We start from the raw sequence: 18,735 nt of genomic DNA, 5'->3' as shown, positions 1-18,735 counted from the left end.
CGTCAAAGATTTAGTTCTCTCACCCTGAAAGTTTGGTTGGGTTTACAAAAACCCCAGGCTGGTTCGGTTCGCAGAATTTAATGTAACTACATTTCACGCACACAAAAAATGACCGCACTTTTATGCCACCCGGGAAAAAGTTCTCTGATACGAATGCTTAACGTATCGGGTTAGTTTCCAAGTAGCGGCGGCAGCTTCTTCAACGCAAGAAAAAAGAAAACAAACGAAAAAACCCGCCCGCGCGAGCCAGATTTCAGCGCCCCTTAATGAACCCCGCGAAGTCCTACTTATTACAAGCCTCAATTTTGGGGGGCTTAACGCGCCGAAGCTACATCTGGGCTATGAGGCGCACCGTATACAGTGGAAGGCTGCGGATTAATTTTGACCACTTGGGGATCTTTAACGTGCGCCGAAATCTCAACGCACGGGCGTTCTCGCTCTTCGCCTGGAACGTGGCCGCCGCGACCCGGAATGGAATCCGCGCCCTTGGGCTCAGCAGCAGAACGCCTTAGCCACTGTGTCACCGCGGCGGGACAAGTGGCAAGTAATCCCCTCACCATCACCACTATGCGTTCCGCATAGCCCAAGAGGTGCTTGCGAAATATTCATTCCAAAAATGACGTTTAAAATTGCTGTCGCGCATTTAAAGGGGCTGCAACAATCAAACGACTCCTCGCATTATTTTATTGAAACTACTTACCAAAGATACCATAACCTTGTAATCTATACCTGCAGGTCGATAGATTACTTAGACGTTTTAAATAATGCAAAGGGCATAATCTATTTGCCGTTTCCTATAGGACTTTTCAGATGTAGCGAAAGCACACGCGTTCGTCGAGATTTGGAAACGTGTTCAGGATCCCCAGGTGGTCAAAATTGATCCGTAGCCCTCCACAATGGCGCGCCGAATAGCCCAGGCGTACGGCGCATGTGGTCCCATAATGTATGGTTTCCTATACTCTACTGTCGCAACATTTTTGTCCCTCCCCCCCCCCCGCCCCCCCCCCCCAAAAAAAGAACACAAATAAATGATTCAAGCAAAATCACGCGTGCGGTTGACTTGAACACTGTAACCATTGGCCTGAATGGTATCTTTTCCTAGGATCAGAAGAAATGGTGGCATTGAAGATTGCTATTGCGCGCATTGCCCGTGTTATATCTCTATATCGTCCAGCAACCAGTTTAGTTCCCCCGGCCCACACAAATCATTTTGTTGTGCGTCTGTTTGCTGTTTTAACGATAGCTCTGGGAGCGCAGTCGCCAGCCAGGCAATTGGTGTGATTCTCTATTTCCATGACGCGAGGATAAATAGCTTATTACGCAGTCTTTATTCATAAGTGTGCCTATTTCAGCACGCTTACTCTAAAGCATGCCTGTCGACATTCTTGTTTTCTTTCCTTTCCACACGAGACAATTTTCTTAGTAGCGGGTTGCTCACATCAGATCGAATGAACGCTATCTTTTCCTTCACTGTGCAGCAGCTATCAGTAACGCAGGCGCATGCGCCGCATGCATATCTGGAACGCGATAAACGAGCATGCCTGCCCCGCGAAATATTCCCCAGCCGACCGCAGACGATAAGACAAATCAGATACCCACGCCTGGACAACGCCGCTCCTGGAAGATGGCACCGTCCTGGAAAAATCGCACGCCAAAATGAGTAACTTCGAAGGAAGAAGTTTGAAACCGGCGCAAACCATCCGCGGTGGCTCAGTGGCTAAGGCATTGTGCAACTTAGACTAAGTACGGTTAGCATTATAACAGCGAGATAAATAAATGAATGAAAAAAAAAATCACGCCAATCCACCCCGTGAATGTGGTTGGAAAGCAAAGCTAGTAAACGGCACACACAACTTACCCATGCGACGTCACTTAAATTCACTCACATCGCTCTACAAATAGCAAAACCAGAGAGAAGTGAAATGCACTTAACCACACCATTTATTTCTTCAAAGAGATATTCTTGTTAAGGTTAAATCAATGCCTGAAGCATGAACGGTGTTTGGTTGAGTTGTATTGGTGTAGCACAAGAGTGGAAACTTTTTTTATAAATTAAAGTAAGCTCCAACCCGGTGTTAGACGATCTGTTTTCTCCGTCTCTGCGCCGCGGACGGAGGCGACGAGATTTGCGGCAGAGAAGGAGGAGGAGGAAGAAACACTTCTGTTCAGATTTCTGAACGGCCCAGAGCGCAGCCCTGGGGAGTGATTCCTTCTTCTGTGGGGCCCATATGCAGCCCGCGCGGCCTGTGTTCTGCCCACCCGCTAAAGCTGGGTAGGCAGAGAGGGCCTGGACAGCAGCATCTCCCATTGCTCGTGTTGGGTAGTTGACGGAAGAAGAGGAGGGTGCTCAGGGCTAAAGTCGCACACCCCGATTACGGGGCGGAGTGTTCCTACTTCTGAGCAAAATTTACATTCAGCGTCGTAGCGATTCGGATGCATTAAGTGAAGACGCGTAGGCTGTGGGAAGGAGCCCGGATTGTATGAGCCGTAGGGTAGTTTGTTCTCTGGAAAGTTCAGGGTAAGGCGAAGGTACGGTCTGTCGCAGAAGGCGATAATGCTGGGTTATCTCCCTGAACGTGACAAGCGGGTGACTGTCCTCGTGCAGCTCCATTGCACAGGAGGTAAAAGCGCAGGCTTGTTGGGTGGGCGTATTTGTTGCCCTCCATTGAAGCGTGAGGGGGTGTCCAGATGAGCTGAATGGAACCGTTTGGGGAGTGGTTTTTTAGCACGCGCAGTGCAGGTCAGGACACCCAACCCTACTGGTAATTCCAGAAGGCTTGCTGGGAATCGATGACTACCCTCCGAACCCCTGTTTGAGTGATATCCAAGGTGACGGCTGCCTCTTCTGCTACCGTCATTTCTTGGTTCCTAAGCGAGGTACACGCAAGGAGGTTGGTTCTGGAGGTAGCCACGATGATGGCGTATTGCTGCCCTCGATGTTTGGAGGCGTCTGTGTAGATAACTGCATGATCCCCACCGCGGGTGGTGTTTAGCGCTTGAGCCCGTGCTTTTCGGTGACCCTCGTCATGTGAGGGGTTCATATTTCTAAGCAAAGGGATCATCTTTAGTTTTAGTCGCCAAGAGTCAAGGAGTGCGTCAAGCGGAGTGACATTCTGGGCTTCCCAGCCAATCTGGTGAAGCATGCGGTTACCCATCGCAGTTCTGAGTCGGACCTTCTGGTTAGAAAGATGGCCTTCTATCAGCTCTTCCACCGTGTTGTGGAGCCCCGTGCTAAGCAGCCTCTGTGTGGTCGCACTCATGAAAAGACTAATGGCCTGCTCGACCGCCTTTCTAATCATTATAGAAAGCATCTCTATGTCTTCCTTGTCGAGAAGAAGACAGGGGGTTGACGTAAGTAACTCTCGAGAGTACAAAAGCTTCAATTAATCGAAAGGTTCCGGATGCCTTTAGGCCTCGCTTCTTGGTGGCAACTCGCCTGATCATGTGTATGATTTGATTAATGCTGTTTTTGAGGCGCTGCAAGGAGACGTCACTCTTGGTATTAGCTTCGAGATGTAGGCCCAGGATCTTGATACTGGGGCTTGGAGTGATGGCCTGGCCATCAAGGAGTATTTGAATGTATTCTTTGGTTTGGCGTGAGGGCGGACGACAAGGAGCTGTGGCCATCAAGGAGTATTTGAATGTATTCTTTGGTTTGGCGTAAGGGCGGACGACAAGGAGCTGTGAACACTGGAGGCCACAGGCTTCAGCAGATTGGCGTACTAGAAGTGAGATGCCATGCATTGGTGTGAGCTTCCTTTAAATTTTGTGACTCTTAGCACATGGGCAAGGTGCGCACAGGGCCGCTAGACGGGCGTGAGTGGTCGTGTGACGCTTTCACGTGGCATTCAGCGAGAACGCAGGGGGTAAACCCGTAGATGTGCTTGGTGAGTACACCACCTGTCTTCCCAGTATTCGCGTGGGCTCGTAGCTAAATCGGTAAGACAACGGGCTCTCGCTTTGTTAGTCTGTTTGATCCAGGTTCGATTCCCGGCGGTGCCAGTAGATTCTTTTGTTTGTTCGCTGGAGTTTTCTGGTGACACCAACGGTCGCGAAAGAACCCTCGGGGGGTAGAGGTAAAGAGCTTTGCTTTAAAAACACTGTGTTTAATTGCGAGCGCACCTTTTTCTCGCATTGGACCAACATTACTAGTCCAGTGTGTGGTATTGAGGCGAATTTCAGTTAAATAATGTGTTTATGATTTTAGCGTTAGCAGTATGTCTAAATTTTTAGAATACATGCCAATTGTTTTTATATCTTTGGAGTGCTCCATCAGGTTTCGACCTGGCAACTTTTGCAAGCTAAGCGCCAAACTATACATGACATTTCGTCGTAACTTCACGTGCATACGTCACTGATAGCTAAAGTAGACTTGTAGAGTTCGCGGAAGATTCATGAAGTGGAGAATCGGAACCTTCTTCACGCAACTTTGCCTCCACGCAAAGTGCAGAAGATAAGTGTCATAGAGTATAGTCCGCATGTCTCAAAGTGCACATTTGTATTTCGCGCCAAAATCTAGCATGACCTGCCCGTAACGGTACGACACGAAGCCTCACCGATAGCTAAGAATGGGTAAACGTATGCTCCCGCTTATTAAAAAAATTGCCCGCGTATCTCCTCTCACCACTGCAAATGCTTTCGAAAAATTAAGACAATAGACTTCTGCCACCTATGCCCCGTATAAATGTCTCTCTTGACTGTCCCACCCGCCTCCCGCACTCTTTATCTCCCGTCTCGCTCCTCCCATGATACGACAGTGGAGCTTTGCTCTAGTCAATTCAATTTTTCCTCGTTTTATTGGTCGCCTTCCATTTGATACTTAAGACACCGCTAGCACCTCGCGCTAGACCTTAAGACGGAGCGAGAACACCGGGTGCGACACGTCAGACGTATATATTTCAATGAAGAGCGGGAATAGAAACAAGATAAAACACGAGGGAGAAAGGGCACGGGAGGCAGCAAGGGATCGATAAAACTATATACGCGAGAATTAAGTAGCGTTCGCCGACAAGTCTCACTCCAAGGAAATGTCAGTGCACTGGTCTCACCGCATTTGATGCACGCCAGTCACACCATTCACTCATGTCGGTGACGCGAGAGCTGAAGGCACCCGGGGCGAGACTTTGAGGTCTTTCTGTTGCACCTCTTGCCTACGCCGCGATGGGTGACCATTGGCCTGCCGAGTAGGCACTCCGGTCCCGTGAGGAAGTGCTGCCTTGGTGCGCTGGTCGCGTTGCATACGCCCGACGTCAGGCCTTGGGAGCTCGGTGAGGTTCCGTGTCTCGACTCGGGCCTACACCGCAGGCCACTTTAAAGACACGAATGGCCAGGGCTCCCCAATCCACCAGAACAGGCCCGGGATTCGGCAAGGGTGTCGATCTGGAGTTCAAGAATACAGAGCCCGGTACACCACGCCCGCCTTGACGCGGTTGGTTGGTTCGTTCGTTGGACCCTTGAATCATGGCGCATACCCACGTGGGGGATTGGCCAAGACACTGCCTGTAATGATTAGGCTGTGGCCCAGTTTATTTTAAAGAAAAAAAGAATAAAGTCAGAGAAAAAGGTTGGAACAAGAAAAAAGAAATATTCATCCTCATTCTCAAGGTGAGACACAAGGCCAGTGCTCCTACAAGAATGCGGGGACGGTGATGCCGGAGGAGGAGGAGGAGGAAAACGTTTATTCAGAAAAAGGGAGAGGGGAGGGGGAGAGAAAGAGTTAGGAGCCGTGGGTGGCCATTGCGCAACGCGCTCTCCCATCGCTCTACAGAAGGGGGCGCCGCAAAAAAAGGCGGCGTGCAGCGGCTGTCGCCGCTGCCGCCGCCATTGGGGCGGGCATCCACCGCCACTGTCGCATTATATCCAGTGCTAGCTCCCACTAACGCACAAAGAAACCGCTCAGACAACTTCGGGAAGAGTAAAAGAGCAGTCTGAAACAGAAGTACAATCGAAACCACCACCTCCCCAACAATCTGGGGGCGCCTTTACAATAAGTGCCGAAAATATGCCGCATATTAGTGCCGCAATTACTCGAGAGGCCAATGCATAGAAAATCTCCGAACAAACGGAGTTGGACAGACAGAGCTACTCCAAATGATAACTTCGCTTCAAATATCCAGTCATTGATTAACAGTAAAAAAGAACCGGAAGGTATAATTACCGCTGGATATCGGTCGAAATTTCAAGATTGGGAGAGACTGAACAATCTTTACTGGCGATTTCGACGTGGACGAGGCCTCAGTAACGACGAGTAAATAACGTGTTTTTTTAAGAATTAAAGTATTAAAATGCCACTGTGTTTTTCAACACACTCATTCTAATATTATATGACGGCACCTGAATGGCATCACCTTAATTGCTTTTCCGTACCAGTTGGTATAAACGAAATTGCACTAGATTACCAATCACTGTTCTCAACAGGTAAAGCAGAAAGAGGACTACCAAACTGACAGCTTATAGTACTGCCCTCCGTTGGATCACAGTGTAAGAATATTTAGGTGTTGACACTGCGCGCGCCGGCGTGGCCAGATCTTGTTCGCCGCTCTAGGCGCTTCTCCGGATCGCCGCCAGAGTGCGCCCCGCCACGAGGGCCTGTCTGCTTGCCGAGCTACGGCAGCCGTAATGCAGGTGCTGTGGGATCGTTCGGTGGAGCGGTGTGTACGTGAAGTTTTTTAATTGCAGATAGGCACAGACAGATTGAAAATGCTGTCAACAGCAAATAATTTTGGGCAACTTTCATTTATACTCACAGAAACTGCAGCAGTCCGCGGAACAGCAGCGAGGACGCGGTCGTGCGACCCTTCCGAGATCGTTGTCGAAACGCTTCTATTGCGAATAATTTTTTTCGCTCATCCGCACGACTCCCGAGAGTGTAGTTACTTTGCCGCCTTTTAAAATAAAAAGTTGTCTCAAACGCACACACTCGCCCTTTTGGGCCGAAGAGCCTACGCGTAGCATAAAATGTTGCTTGAGCAGTGTAAATCACCCAAGGTGTGATGTGGTAATGCCCGCCGTGTAGAGAATATGGTAAAATTCGTTCAACTGTGGTTCTTTAACGTGTCCAGAGACGTCAGTGACGCTTTCGTATTTCGCCTGTATCAGAAATGCTACCTCCATAGCTAGGCACACAACCCGCGCTGTTTTGTTGTGTAGTGGGGCGCCTGCGCCGTTGTACGCGCGAGGGCCCGGAACGAAGCTAAACCAAGACAACACATATGCGACATTTTAATGGCTAAGGCACTGCAGTGCTGTGCTGCCTACTCGACGCGAAAATGGTCAGTGAAAATTTCCCAAGCGTTTCTCTATCAAGCTCAGCTTTCACGACGATACCGACGGTGCTGAGCGGTTGTCTATCTCGCAGCAACACAGGCGTGCACGCCCAGACATAAAATACTGACGCGACTCTAATTATCTCCGATTCGAAAACGGCCATTCGAAATTTCGCCCGGGGAATTATTTCCCCGCAGGCTCTCAAAATTCTCCTTCAAAATCCTCCCACTTCCCATGCGGAGTTGGTTTGGACTCCTGCCCATGCGGGGCTGGAAGGAAACGAAGCGGCTAACCTTGCAGCTCGAGAGCTAACCCACCGAGTTGCGCCAGGTCGCACCCCTTCCCATGGAGCCCAATCAACCCGCGACAGCCTTCTGACTTTCCATGAAATTACCTGCCACTACCGCCTCTCTCGCCGGCGCTACCCTCCACCCCATTGGTCACTCTCTATTACCGAGGAACGGTACTGGCGCCTTCTCCAAACCAATACCCTCCCCTGTCGCACCAGACTACATGCAATTTATCCATCTGTATTTCCCTCTCCCCAATGTCCCGACTGTGGAGCCCACGAAACAGTTGCTCATATAATTTGGCAATGCCCTCAAAACTCATTCCCTCTCATTTCTTGTGTGGAGCACTGGGAGGCGGCGTTAGGCAGCTCGGATCCGCGGGTCCAGCAAGGACTCGCTGAACGAGCAGCCCAGGTCACCGGCGCCCTCCAAGCGCTGGTCACCACTCGCCGTTGACCCAACAGCTCCAGAATAAAGTTCTTTCTCTCTCTCTCTCTCTCTAAACTGGGATTGGCGGATGTCAGTTTGGAATAATTGCAGTCGGCGTGTTGAGGCGACTTCGTGGACCACAAAATTCTCCACCGAACTTAGTAGGGTCAGGGCAAATTATACAGCTTTATAAACGTATTATGTTAAACCAAAATGTGCAGCTCGTAAAAACTGGGCCCGCCATGGCTGTATATAAACTTAACCACATCGCGGCCATGGCATACGGCGTGTGGTGTGCCTTGTTAAATGCATCTTTGAAAACACATAAAAGATATCGGCATCGGTAGCCTCAATTATTTCTAATGAATTTGGAACTTGGGCTAACTGGTTCTTCCGCCCATTTTGACAAAAAAACTGCACGTACACAGGCGAATAAAGGAACAAACAAAAGCTCGTGTTTGTATTTCCTTTTTTTGTCCTTATCTATGCACGTTTTTTTTTTGTCAAAATTTACGGAAGCCTCAATTATTTCGTCCGTGGACCTTGTGACCTCCAGACTTTTGATATTGTGAGATTTTACTGATCAGGGAGCTCAATCTCACAATATTGTTACGTGGCGGCAGGTCAGACGACATGAACGATGAGACAGTCGAACGATCTATTTACAGATTATTTACATGGCGGCCAAGCCAGAGCCCGCGCAGGCAGAGCGCACAGACAGATCTTCGTCGTCGTAGGCTGGGATTACCGAGCCACGCTGCGTTGCCCTCTTCATCGTCTTCTCGTGGCATGGCCCCCCGGTTGAAAGCGACCGTCCCGGTCGACGCCGACACAAGTTGGCGACTGAATGCGGATAAGTGTGCGATTAGAAATGCAGACGAATTGCTTGCCGCCACGGATGACGATGATGGTGTTGATGACGCCTGGCCCAGCAACAGCAACGACTTCAGCCGCGACGAAGCGCCAAAGGTCCTGAGGCCACGTCGGACGGAAGGGCGGGGGGATCCATCTTCGGCCTGTCTGGGCACTGCTGATCTCGGCTGGTCGTCACTTGGGTCTTTCGGGCTGGGGACACGAGGCGGGGGACATCGTCGTTTGGTGGTCTCGATCGGCTGGGCTGGAGCTGCCCGGCGCGGCTTCGTTATCCCTGGAGGCAACGTCCATGCCGATGCGGTGCGATGCTAGGACCAGGATGGGGATGACGAACCCGCACTCTCCACCAAATGTTACGTGGCGGCAAGCCAGACGACATGAACGATGAGACAGCCGAACGATCTATTTACAGATTATTTACATGGCGGCCAAGTCAGAGCCCGCGCAGGCAGAGCGCACAGACAGATCTTCTTCGTCGTCGTAGGCTGGGATTACCGAGCCACGCTGCGTTGCCCTCTTCATCGTCTTCTCGTGACAATATCAAGAGTCTGGAGTATAACACTGACTGCGGCATCAGCGAAAGAATGCAACTGGTGCCCGTGTTCTGTACGATTTGAATAATCCCATTTGGTCCATATTTGAAGCCTTGCATTGCGGTGTCTAATATTTCCCACAGTGGCGTATCCAGAAATTATTTTCAGGGGTTGCTATACGCCACAGGTTAAAAAATAAAAAGAAATAGATCCTGCGGCGAAGCAATTTTCGTTTTTCTGCCTTAGTAATGTCTGTGTTATTTGTTTCGTCGACGTAATATCTGCACAAAAATACGGGTACGTACAGGGCTCTGAAGGTACCATACTTCTGAACAAACCAACATTCCTGTTGTCTTTGTTTTTCAATTTTAATATAATGATTCGGTCTGTTAATAGCATTGCTCTGTCTAGGCCCCTGATTACCCATGTATACATTCAGCATAAAGATAAAAAAATATTTTTGTTCCACGAAAGCCAAAATAGCCGTTTTGTGTAACACACATTTTTAAATACAAGTCGCCTTTCTTGCTGGAGAAAACAAATGCATTACAAGTGCCGTTCGCAGGGATTTGCCATCGAAAAAGCACATAGGCCGCGATATCCGCGCACTGCGTCGCCTTGCTGTACCGCGTGAGTTCCACAACGCTCACTGCGGCTGGTGCCGCAGTGATCGGTGACGAACACAACGTGGAAGCTGAATCATAATGTCTACTCCTCACTCTGGCAGCAGAAAACACCGAAACGCAGCGTGAATGACACGGATAGTAAAGCACGCCGCGCATCCACCGCAGCTGCGCCCCCTAATCCGCAAGCGATAGCCGGCCCCTCATTCGCAGCGCCCCCGCGCCGCTGCGGTCTGCGCATGTACTAAGGGCGAACACGATCTGGCCGCGTTCTCCGCCGCGGCGGCCGGCGAGTGTCAACACCTAAATATTCTTACACCGTGGTTGGATAGAAATAATAAAAAAAAACTCAGCCTCACTGACTTCCCGTCGCTAACGCTGATGTTAACAGCGAAGTCTGGCATTCCCTAATCGCGAGGCTTAGTAGGCTTCATATATCTTTTCAAAACCAGCAGATCGATTCCCGTTCGCGCCAATTCATTTTTGCCGTGTTGTACTGCTCGCGGCATCAACTAGCACTGCCACGCGGGGGCGCTGCGAGCGCTTTTTGTTCCTTCACGATGCCTTTTTTTCTAGAGAAATCAAGCAGCCACGTATTTTCAATTGAGACAACTGGGCCAATAAGACTGAAGTCCTGCTGTCGTGTCCTTGCTGAACAATTTGACAAGTACAAACATTGCCACCAGAATTAGTTGTTTCGAAAAGCTTTTCCCACATAAACGTCGCGTTCAAGCATTCTATCAACTTGCTGCACGTGTGCGTGTTGCTGGCTTTTCTCCTCGCTAGCCTGTGCCCTCTCCACATCCCTACGACAACGTTTCCACATTTCGTCCCATGAAAGCCCCGGACCAGAACAGACTCGCTGTTAATGGAAATCGGAAGGAATATCGTTTGCCGCAGATCAAATTGCTCCTTCTGTGGGGCTAAATCCTCGTGCAGTAGTCATCTCAAATTGGCACGTGACGTAGCAGTGTCGGAGATTAGAGTATTTGTAACATCCCTTATTCCTTTCAACTGGAGGCCTCGGAAAGAAGCACATTCCGATAACTGGATACTACGACTGCTGGCCTATCCGCCTGAGGAGATATGTGCCGAAAATTGGTGGCCATCATAATCATCAACATTACACGGGACGGGACTCGAGACCGCTGGCGGTGCATCCCGAGAGAGCTGACAACGAAGGTCTGCACTGCCGAGTGCGCTGTGACTGGTTTTCCAGTACGCATTTTGGTGTGCGCCTCTGCGCTTGCGGACGCAATCGTCACCGAAGCACCGTGTAGCGAGTCTTCTGAGGCGTCCCTCCCGAAACAGCGTGACCTAAGAGTCTCAGGCTTTCCCGCTATGTTTACGTGAGCGATTTTGCCCTCGCCGGTAGGAACCCACAACGCCTTTAGGATGCTGAGCAGTACGTCATCCTGCACCGAACTGCTGCCTCGGTCCCATCGGCGGCCAAGTCGTACTGAAAGCCCTCGGGAAATTGGAATCACGCTTCTCTTGACCAGCTGCTTCTTTGTGCTGTCGGTCATCGCTATCTCGCTGAATTTTGTGCTGAAGCCTCGGCCAGCATACCTGCTGGATTTCGGGCCACCAGTTCTGGACAACTCCCGGATGGCCGTGCCAAACCTGAGTTTCGGCAGCATCAATGGTTCTTCGACCGGCGGCTCTGGACTAAGAGGAGAGCATGAAAGCCTCGCCCAGGTTCTCGGTTTGGTGGCACATCACGCTTCGAACGAGACGGGATCACAACGCCCGCACGACCAACACCAAGGCGACGACACGGGCTGGTGACGCGTGAAGATGAAGGTGATGAGGCTTATGGCGGATATGCGCCATATTGCGGCCAGTCTCATTGAGTAAAGTCACAGAATTCAGAAAAGAGTGACAGTTTTGTCTTGCTTTATCGCTGCTCGACACCATCCGCCGTTCATTTTCTGTCAAAAGTCCTTTTTAAAACGTAGTCGTCTTTGCCTCTCAGCCCGGCTATCCGAAAGTTGCTCCGGCTGCTCCTCGTGCTGATGCTTTCTCACATGGCGTCTCTATGGGTTTTATCCTGAACCAGATGACGCTGGTCTACTCCGCGTATCGCTCCTACGGGGCCGGAAACCAAACCAAGGGGGGAGGGGGGGGGGGCAGTTTACCAGAAAACGCTGGCGTGCGGGATTGGCGTCCGCGGGCCAGGAGGAGGTGACCGGCGGCGTTCTTTGCGCTTGAGTGGTGATTGCGGCTAACCAGCGTGATGGCCAGAAGGAGCGTGTTCGCAGTGCAGACCACGACATGACGGTCGAGGTGGACCGCACGATAACGACCCTTATGCGCGACAAAGAAATGGCGTCCACAGTAAAACCATGCCGGTGGTGAAGTAAGTGTACAAGCACAAGTGTAAAGCTTCCCTTTACGTCAATTTGCAGCTACGCGCCGGATGCGCCATTCTTTTCATAACAACGCTATGGTTGATAGAGCATCCCGGTTGACTAGCATGCGAAAGATTACACTAGTGCTTGGCAAGATTAGTTTCATTGGAACTAGCTCACTTTCCATGCAGTGCCAGCCCTGAACCGCCACGGTGATGAACACGTTTACAAGAGAGGGATAAAGGCGCACTTTTTTGGGCTCCTCAGAGATAACAAGGGCGACGAGTAGCACTGTAAGCAAGCTACTTAGAAATACCCGCTTGCACAAATTTGCGCTTGCGAAGGGTTTCCCAGAAAATACCCAGTGGAGAATTTTATCGAGTCACACTTTCATGAACACAGCCACCAAACGCCTCATACGTACGTAATAATGAAGACATGGGGTTTTGTTGCTCTTCAGTCTTTCATAAACAGTAAGTTTACACGAATTCCTCCTGCAGAACATCATCTACCCTACATGCCCATGCACCTTAATGCTTCCTTTCATTACGTTACCTAACACAGGGCTGTGCGGATAAGTTGGCCACTTTAGGGCCCCGCAGCTACGCTGCAAGGCCATGGTTACTGGCTTGAAAACGTCTGTTGCGTCCTACCGCGAGATGATGAATTTCTTTAATGGCCGGTGTGGTGGTGATTGCGGCGGTGTTTGTCAGCATTCACGCTAAAGGTATTTTTTTACCTGAACTGGTGCACTGGTGCAAGCAGTGCAGCATAAGTTCCTTTTTTTACTAATTGATATTCCCAGTAGCACTCTGCACTGGTCTGCACGACACTGCACTAATCTGCACAGTTCAGGTAAAAAAATGCTCCTACTGTGACAACGTCGTGACTAGACACCTAAACGTCAGGCAGGAGAAATGAAGGTTTTGGGTACAAGCACTGAAATTTGAATTTAGGCGTACACCGACGTCAAATATCGTTAGGCATAGATGTGTAGGTTGAGGTGATATTTGTTTCAAAGAATGTTTGTATAACGCTCCAATAAATACCGCGAAAAGGACAACAATTCCACACCAGAAAACACACTATTACCTGCATGTTTTCTTCGTTGAATTAATAAACACTTCACAGCATACACATACCAAACGACAGGCGGCGGCTATTCCGAGGCATGGGCCGCCGCTCGCCGAGCTTTCGCGCCTGGTGCCATGCCTGAGGGGCCCGTGAGGCAGCGACAGGCGGCGGGCGCGAAAGTTGGGCGAGCGTCGGTTGCGGCGGCTGGCGCACAGGGGGTGGGCCCGGCTGCCGTGGAAAAATGACGTCGGCAGCGCCCCCAACGTCACGAAACTCCTTTCCCCTCTCCACTCGTTGCCATGATGATTAATGCAACATTTTTTCAAAGGCCACGTGCCACTAGGGGAGGTTGTGGCGCTGTTGGCGCGAATTACGCGGGACCACGGTGCATGCTACAGAGGCCGTACTGTGGATGCACGGTCGGTCACAAAATAAATCGGACCAAGAGAGCGGTGCGCGACTAGTATCAGAGTTTCATAGTAAGTAAATATTGTAAGAAACTCTATGGTGCGCGATAACTGTCGGCGCGACGTCTTCCCGCCAAGCGCCTGCTGTCGAGATAGCTGAGGGCGCATGCGTTTTCCAGTCCAGTCAATGTAGGTCAGTTTTCTCGATCTCGGCCGCAGCGCTTCGTTTCTCTTGATTGTGGCACCCGGTGGCGGGGTTCTCTGAGCGAGCGGCATGATTTTTGGCAGCGGCCGATCGTGGCAAGCGCTTACGCGCGCAACGGCGTCGTTCATCTTTGCGATATCTTGTCGGGCGCTCCTTTTATTACCATCTTATTGGCTGTACAGAAAACTGGCGTTCAAGCAATTCCACGATAAAGATCCAACGCTCCCAAGTACTGCGACGCAGCGTTGTACACGTTCCTCTAAAATAGGAACGAAAGCTCGTTCCTCGTTCCTTCCCAATTTTGAAACGAGTTCCCGTTACAAGTTCCTTTATTGCGAAAGGAACGCGTTCCATTTCCACTTCGAAAATTGGAACGTGTCGTTACATTAACGTTACAATTAGGTTTTTAAATTAAAATATAGTTTCGGATAATCCTGGGGCGAAATTAAGTGAGAAATTTAAAACTCACATCGAACTACGTATATTATACGAATATTAACACCGCCGGCAGCAGATTATCTGGAGATAAAAATAATCAAAAGAAAATCTCCTAAGCGAATTTTTTCAGGGAGCACCGGACAAACGCCAGGCGGCGCAAGGACATTTCGGTGCAGGATGTTTCGGTGTGGAAATTTCGGTGTGCTGACATTCCGGAGTACGGACATATCGGTGTACGGGCGTTTCGGTGCTCGGACATTTCGGTGTATGGACATTTTTGTGCGCAAACTTTTCGGCGACCAAATTATCCGGTGCTTGCCTGTTTGCGAGAGCCGTTATATTTTTATTTCCGCTTAATGTGGGTTATGGACAACAATCTGGAGCAGTGAATTTATTTATTGAATGATGCCATGTTTGATGTTTGCCAGGTATTTTTAGAAATTCTACATTTATATATTTTTGTTTAATACCTCTTCCTAGGGACACCTGTTATGCAGCCGATTGAATTGTTCAGCACACGTATTTTTTTCGTTTACGACAGGTTGTTAATTTATATTCGCTCTTTTTTTAGCTAAGACCATACACCGGTGTTTACGGTGGTCTAACGCATTTTTGTATTTTCTTAATTTACACACCATCAAATTACATGAAATTACATGCACACTCTCAATATCCAAAACATAACAAACATTAGCAAGCCCCCCAGAATGCAGACAACCTTGTGAAGAGTATTACGTAGGCTGGGCTGCCTTGCTAAAATGAATTTGCGAACACTGGTCTAAGATATTGTCATGGAGGAAGAACGGGCCTTTTTGAAAACAGCCGCAGCTTCTAATGTCCTAAATATTGATTAAGGGCGTACGGGTTGTGCATACAAATACCACCCATCCTGTTCGGGAAAACCAACCTTCATTTTATGTTTACATGCCTATATTCACCACATTTTAATTCTGTGTCCTAGCCCCCCCCCCCCCTCCCTCCCGCCTGCACGCTCGAATCTCGACCAGATTTCTTTTTCAGTCATATTATTTTCAGTTTCCTCTGAAAATCCTACAGGCGTGGCGGAGTTCACGGTCTCTGAAGCCTCACCGCAGTGATACAGGAAAAAGCTTTACATTCACCAGGAGCTCACGAAACCTCTATAATGTGCAACAAAAAGCCGCACAAAAAGCCGCTGAGAACACAATGGCCACTATAGTTTGCTGGCTACGCCCTTCCGCACGTCGCGGACATACTGATGGCGCCCCCACTCCAGGAATCACTCTGTCTTTGCCTTCAGTCTCCCCATTGGGAATGAACTCTCCAAGTCGCGCATATCATGGACACCCCAGGCATACATTGCTTTCTCCCATTATAAGGAGCAAAAAAATTGAATATGGTAGTGTGACGAGAGCGGCAACAGTCGTGTTCAAGTTTTCGAAGTCCAGTTGACGCAATGCTGAACCACAATGACACCCCTCTCTCTCTACCAAGGGGGCTGGTAGCCGGCGGGGCTCAGCCTTCCCCTCCTTTAAAGGGGCACTGACACAAAATTTTGAAGGCGAGATAACTTCGGAGATAGATTGGTGGGAACACATTTACATCATCTGCAAAATATCAGCGGTGAATACAGCCTAGAACATATTTAAAATCAATTTTAAAGTTTGCGAAACGCAACCGAGCAGCCAGCAGAGGACCACGCGCAATCGACATCCCGAGGATATTGTGTAAATAAACATCCAACACGTCACGAGTTTGTGTTTGCCGCTTCCGCACCGCCGGCGTTTTTCGCCGGCTCGCCCGGCTCGCCGCTCCAATCGGAGGGCCGGAGGGCGGAGCTTCTGCTCTCGAGAACGAACGACCCGATCGTTGGCGGCGGAGGCGCCGTGATTTCGTCAGCTCATCGGGCAGCTGGCCGCGACCAAAGTTCTACAGCGATTCCAGGCACTTTGTTTCTATTACTGTTTATTACCATTGGATGCGAAAACGCGCCGGAGGCCGGGGACACGAAAAGCCCACTGAGCTATCCGCACGGTCGCTGTGCAGGCGGCGGCCACGGCCGCGAAGTGGCCCAGGCCGGCGCAGGTAGCTCGAGTGATAGCTTGTTACCGCTGCACGAAATTGTCCGCAAGTCCCGACCATGGTGACTTACATGAGAAAGGAGTTAATGATGCGATGGCGGGTTGCATTAAAAATTGTCATCTGCACCTCTTACAAGAGCGGCACTCGAATATCCGCCGCAGTGCTAAGCCGAACACATCTGTAGGCGGACCTGTAGGAAGACCGGCCGGCTGCTCCCAGCGCGCGTCTTGCCACCCAACGTCTCGAGCGTCGCGCGTCGTTCTTTACCGCGGTAGCATTTGCACTTGCAGCGCCTGCGTCACATCCATGGTCGCTTTTTAATTAAGCGCCTCACGAGATCAGTACGCGGGGGCATTCGCAGAAACTGCGGTCGATGCGGATTCGACAGTGCTACGGCGGCTCTGCTCTGTGATATCCCTCCGACGGTCACGTGGTCAGCTTTGTTCACACAAAATCCACAAAATCCATCGTTTCGCGGCACTCGCTGAAACCGAAACTGCGACTGGCCGCATTGAAAATGCCTCTAATTCAACAACCGTCGCACGCTGAAGCAAATGAGATTTCTACAGGTTATATGTAGGTCACTAGCTACTTATCGCAACAAAAAAACCAAGATGCAAACTTTTTGTGTCAGTGCCCCTTTAAGTAACGCCACCGTAAGTGCGATCGTTGCTTGGTTAGTTTTAAGTAAAACCGACACCGAATGCAACGAATACGACATTGATGGAGAAAATAATTAAAACGGAATGCACACGCGCTTTCTACCTCGTTTTTCTGTTTCTTTTTTTCGCGGATGTTTTGCTGTGTGTGTGTGCGTGGAAGGGGGGTGACTAAAAGCAGCAGCGTCTTGCACCGTTGGGTGTAGTGAAAGCAAAGCGCTTCGGTAACACTTAAAGTAGTAGGGTTGTTCACATGAATGTTAAAATAAAAAAAAGGTTGAACGCATGCAAATTAACAACGATAATTTTACCATCTACTACAGAAATTGGGTTTTACGTGGCAATGCTCCGCGAGAGTTTAGCGTTAGTTTCCACGCACGGCGGCGCAAGCACTAGTCTCGAACGTAAAATCATAAGAAGTCACGAAATTAAAATATTAAAGCTAAAATGTTCAAAGAATTAATGCCTGGGACACATCCGTGACTCAAAATGTCTGGGCCAAGACGTCGTGCAAAAAAATGTCCGTGCACAGAAATGTTCGCACCGAAACGTCCTGCACCTAAAGGTCCGACACGGAAATCTCCGGATCCCGTATTAGATTTTTTTTCCCCGCCAGGGACCAATTCTATCGGCCAGACGCGCGTCCTGGCCTCCCCAGGCAAACGATGAAAGTTGAAAAGCATTCTCGCGGCTACGCTATTCACCCGTCGAACGCCGCGTAAGTTCAACCAGCATGAAAGCAAGCACAAACTGCGGCCTGCTGCGTGGTTATTCTTCTGCCTTTGACCTTCGAAGAAGCACTTACGACTGAAGGGCGGGCAAATTGACTAGCGTATAGGAAGAGAAACCAGGGTTCGTACGGGCTTCAAAAGCAAAAATTCAAGGGTTTTCAAGGACTTTCAAGGACCAGAAAACCCATTTTGAAGGCCTCCATCCAATGTTTTATCTGAGATTATTTATAACTTTTTCAACACAATTCCAAATTTTGCTATTGCCCAATACCTAAGCTGATTAGTTCACATTTAGATAGGCGCTAACGGATTTGTGAATGCTCCCAGCTTTATTTTTTATTTCACAGTTGGTATTTAGAGGTCTTTCTTTTTTCTTGGTGTTTTTCTGAGGCTGTTTGATTTTTAAACTTCATGAAAGTTGCCTGCCTCTTCTTTGTCAGCAAGAGTATGAGCTGAAATTAAATCACCCATACAAAAATATTGTATGGTCGGCTATAGAAAATTCTTTTTATGGTCGACTTTAGCTATTTGGCCCAATATTCTTTAGACGTTTTTATGGGTGTCTTTAGCGAATCGTATCGCCATTCCTATGGGTGTCTTTAGCTTCTTCTATAGCCAGTTCTGTGGTTGTCTTTAGATATTCCTATCGACATTCCTATGGGTGTCTTCAGGTTCTTCTATAGCCGGTTCTATGGTTGTCTTTAGCGATTCGTATCGCCATTTCTATGGGTGTCTTTAGGTTCTTCTATAGCCGGTTCTGTGGTTGTCTTTAGTGCTAATTATTGCAATAGGTGA

This window comes from Haemaphysalis longicornis, unplaced genomic scaffold (assembly GCF_048455015.1).
Source record: "Haemaphysalis longicornis isolate Haplotype H1 unplaced genomic scaffold, Haemaphysalis longicornis Haplotype H1 scaffold_1, whole genome shotgun sequence".
Classification (NCBI taxonomy): domain Eukaryota; kingdom Metazoa; phylum Arthropoda; class Arachnida; order Ixodida; family Ixodidae; genus Haemaphysalis; species Haemaphysalis longicornis.
The sequence above is the reverse complement of the archived record's forward strand: the minus strand, read 5'-3'. Positions refer to the sequence as shown.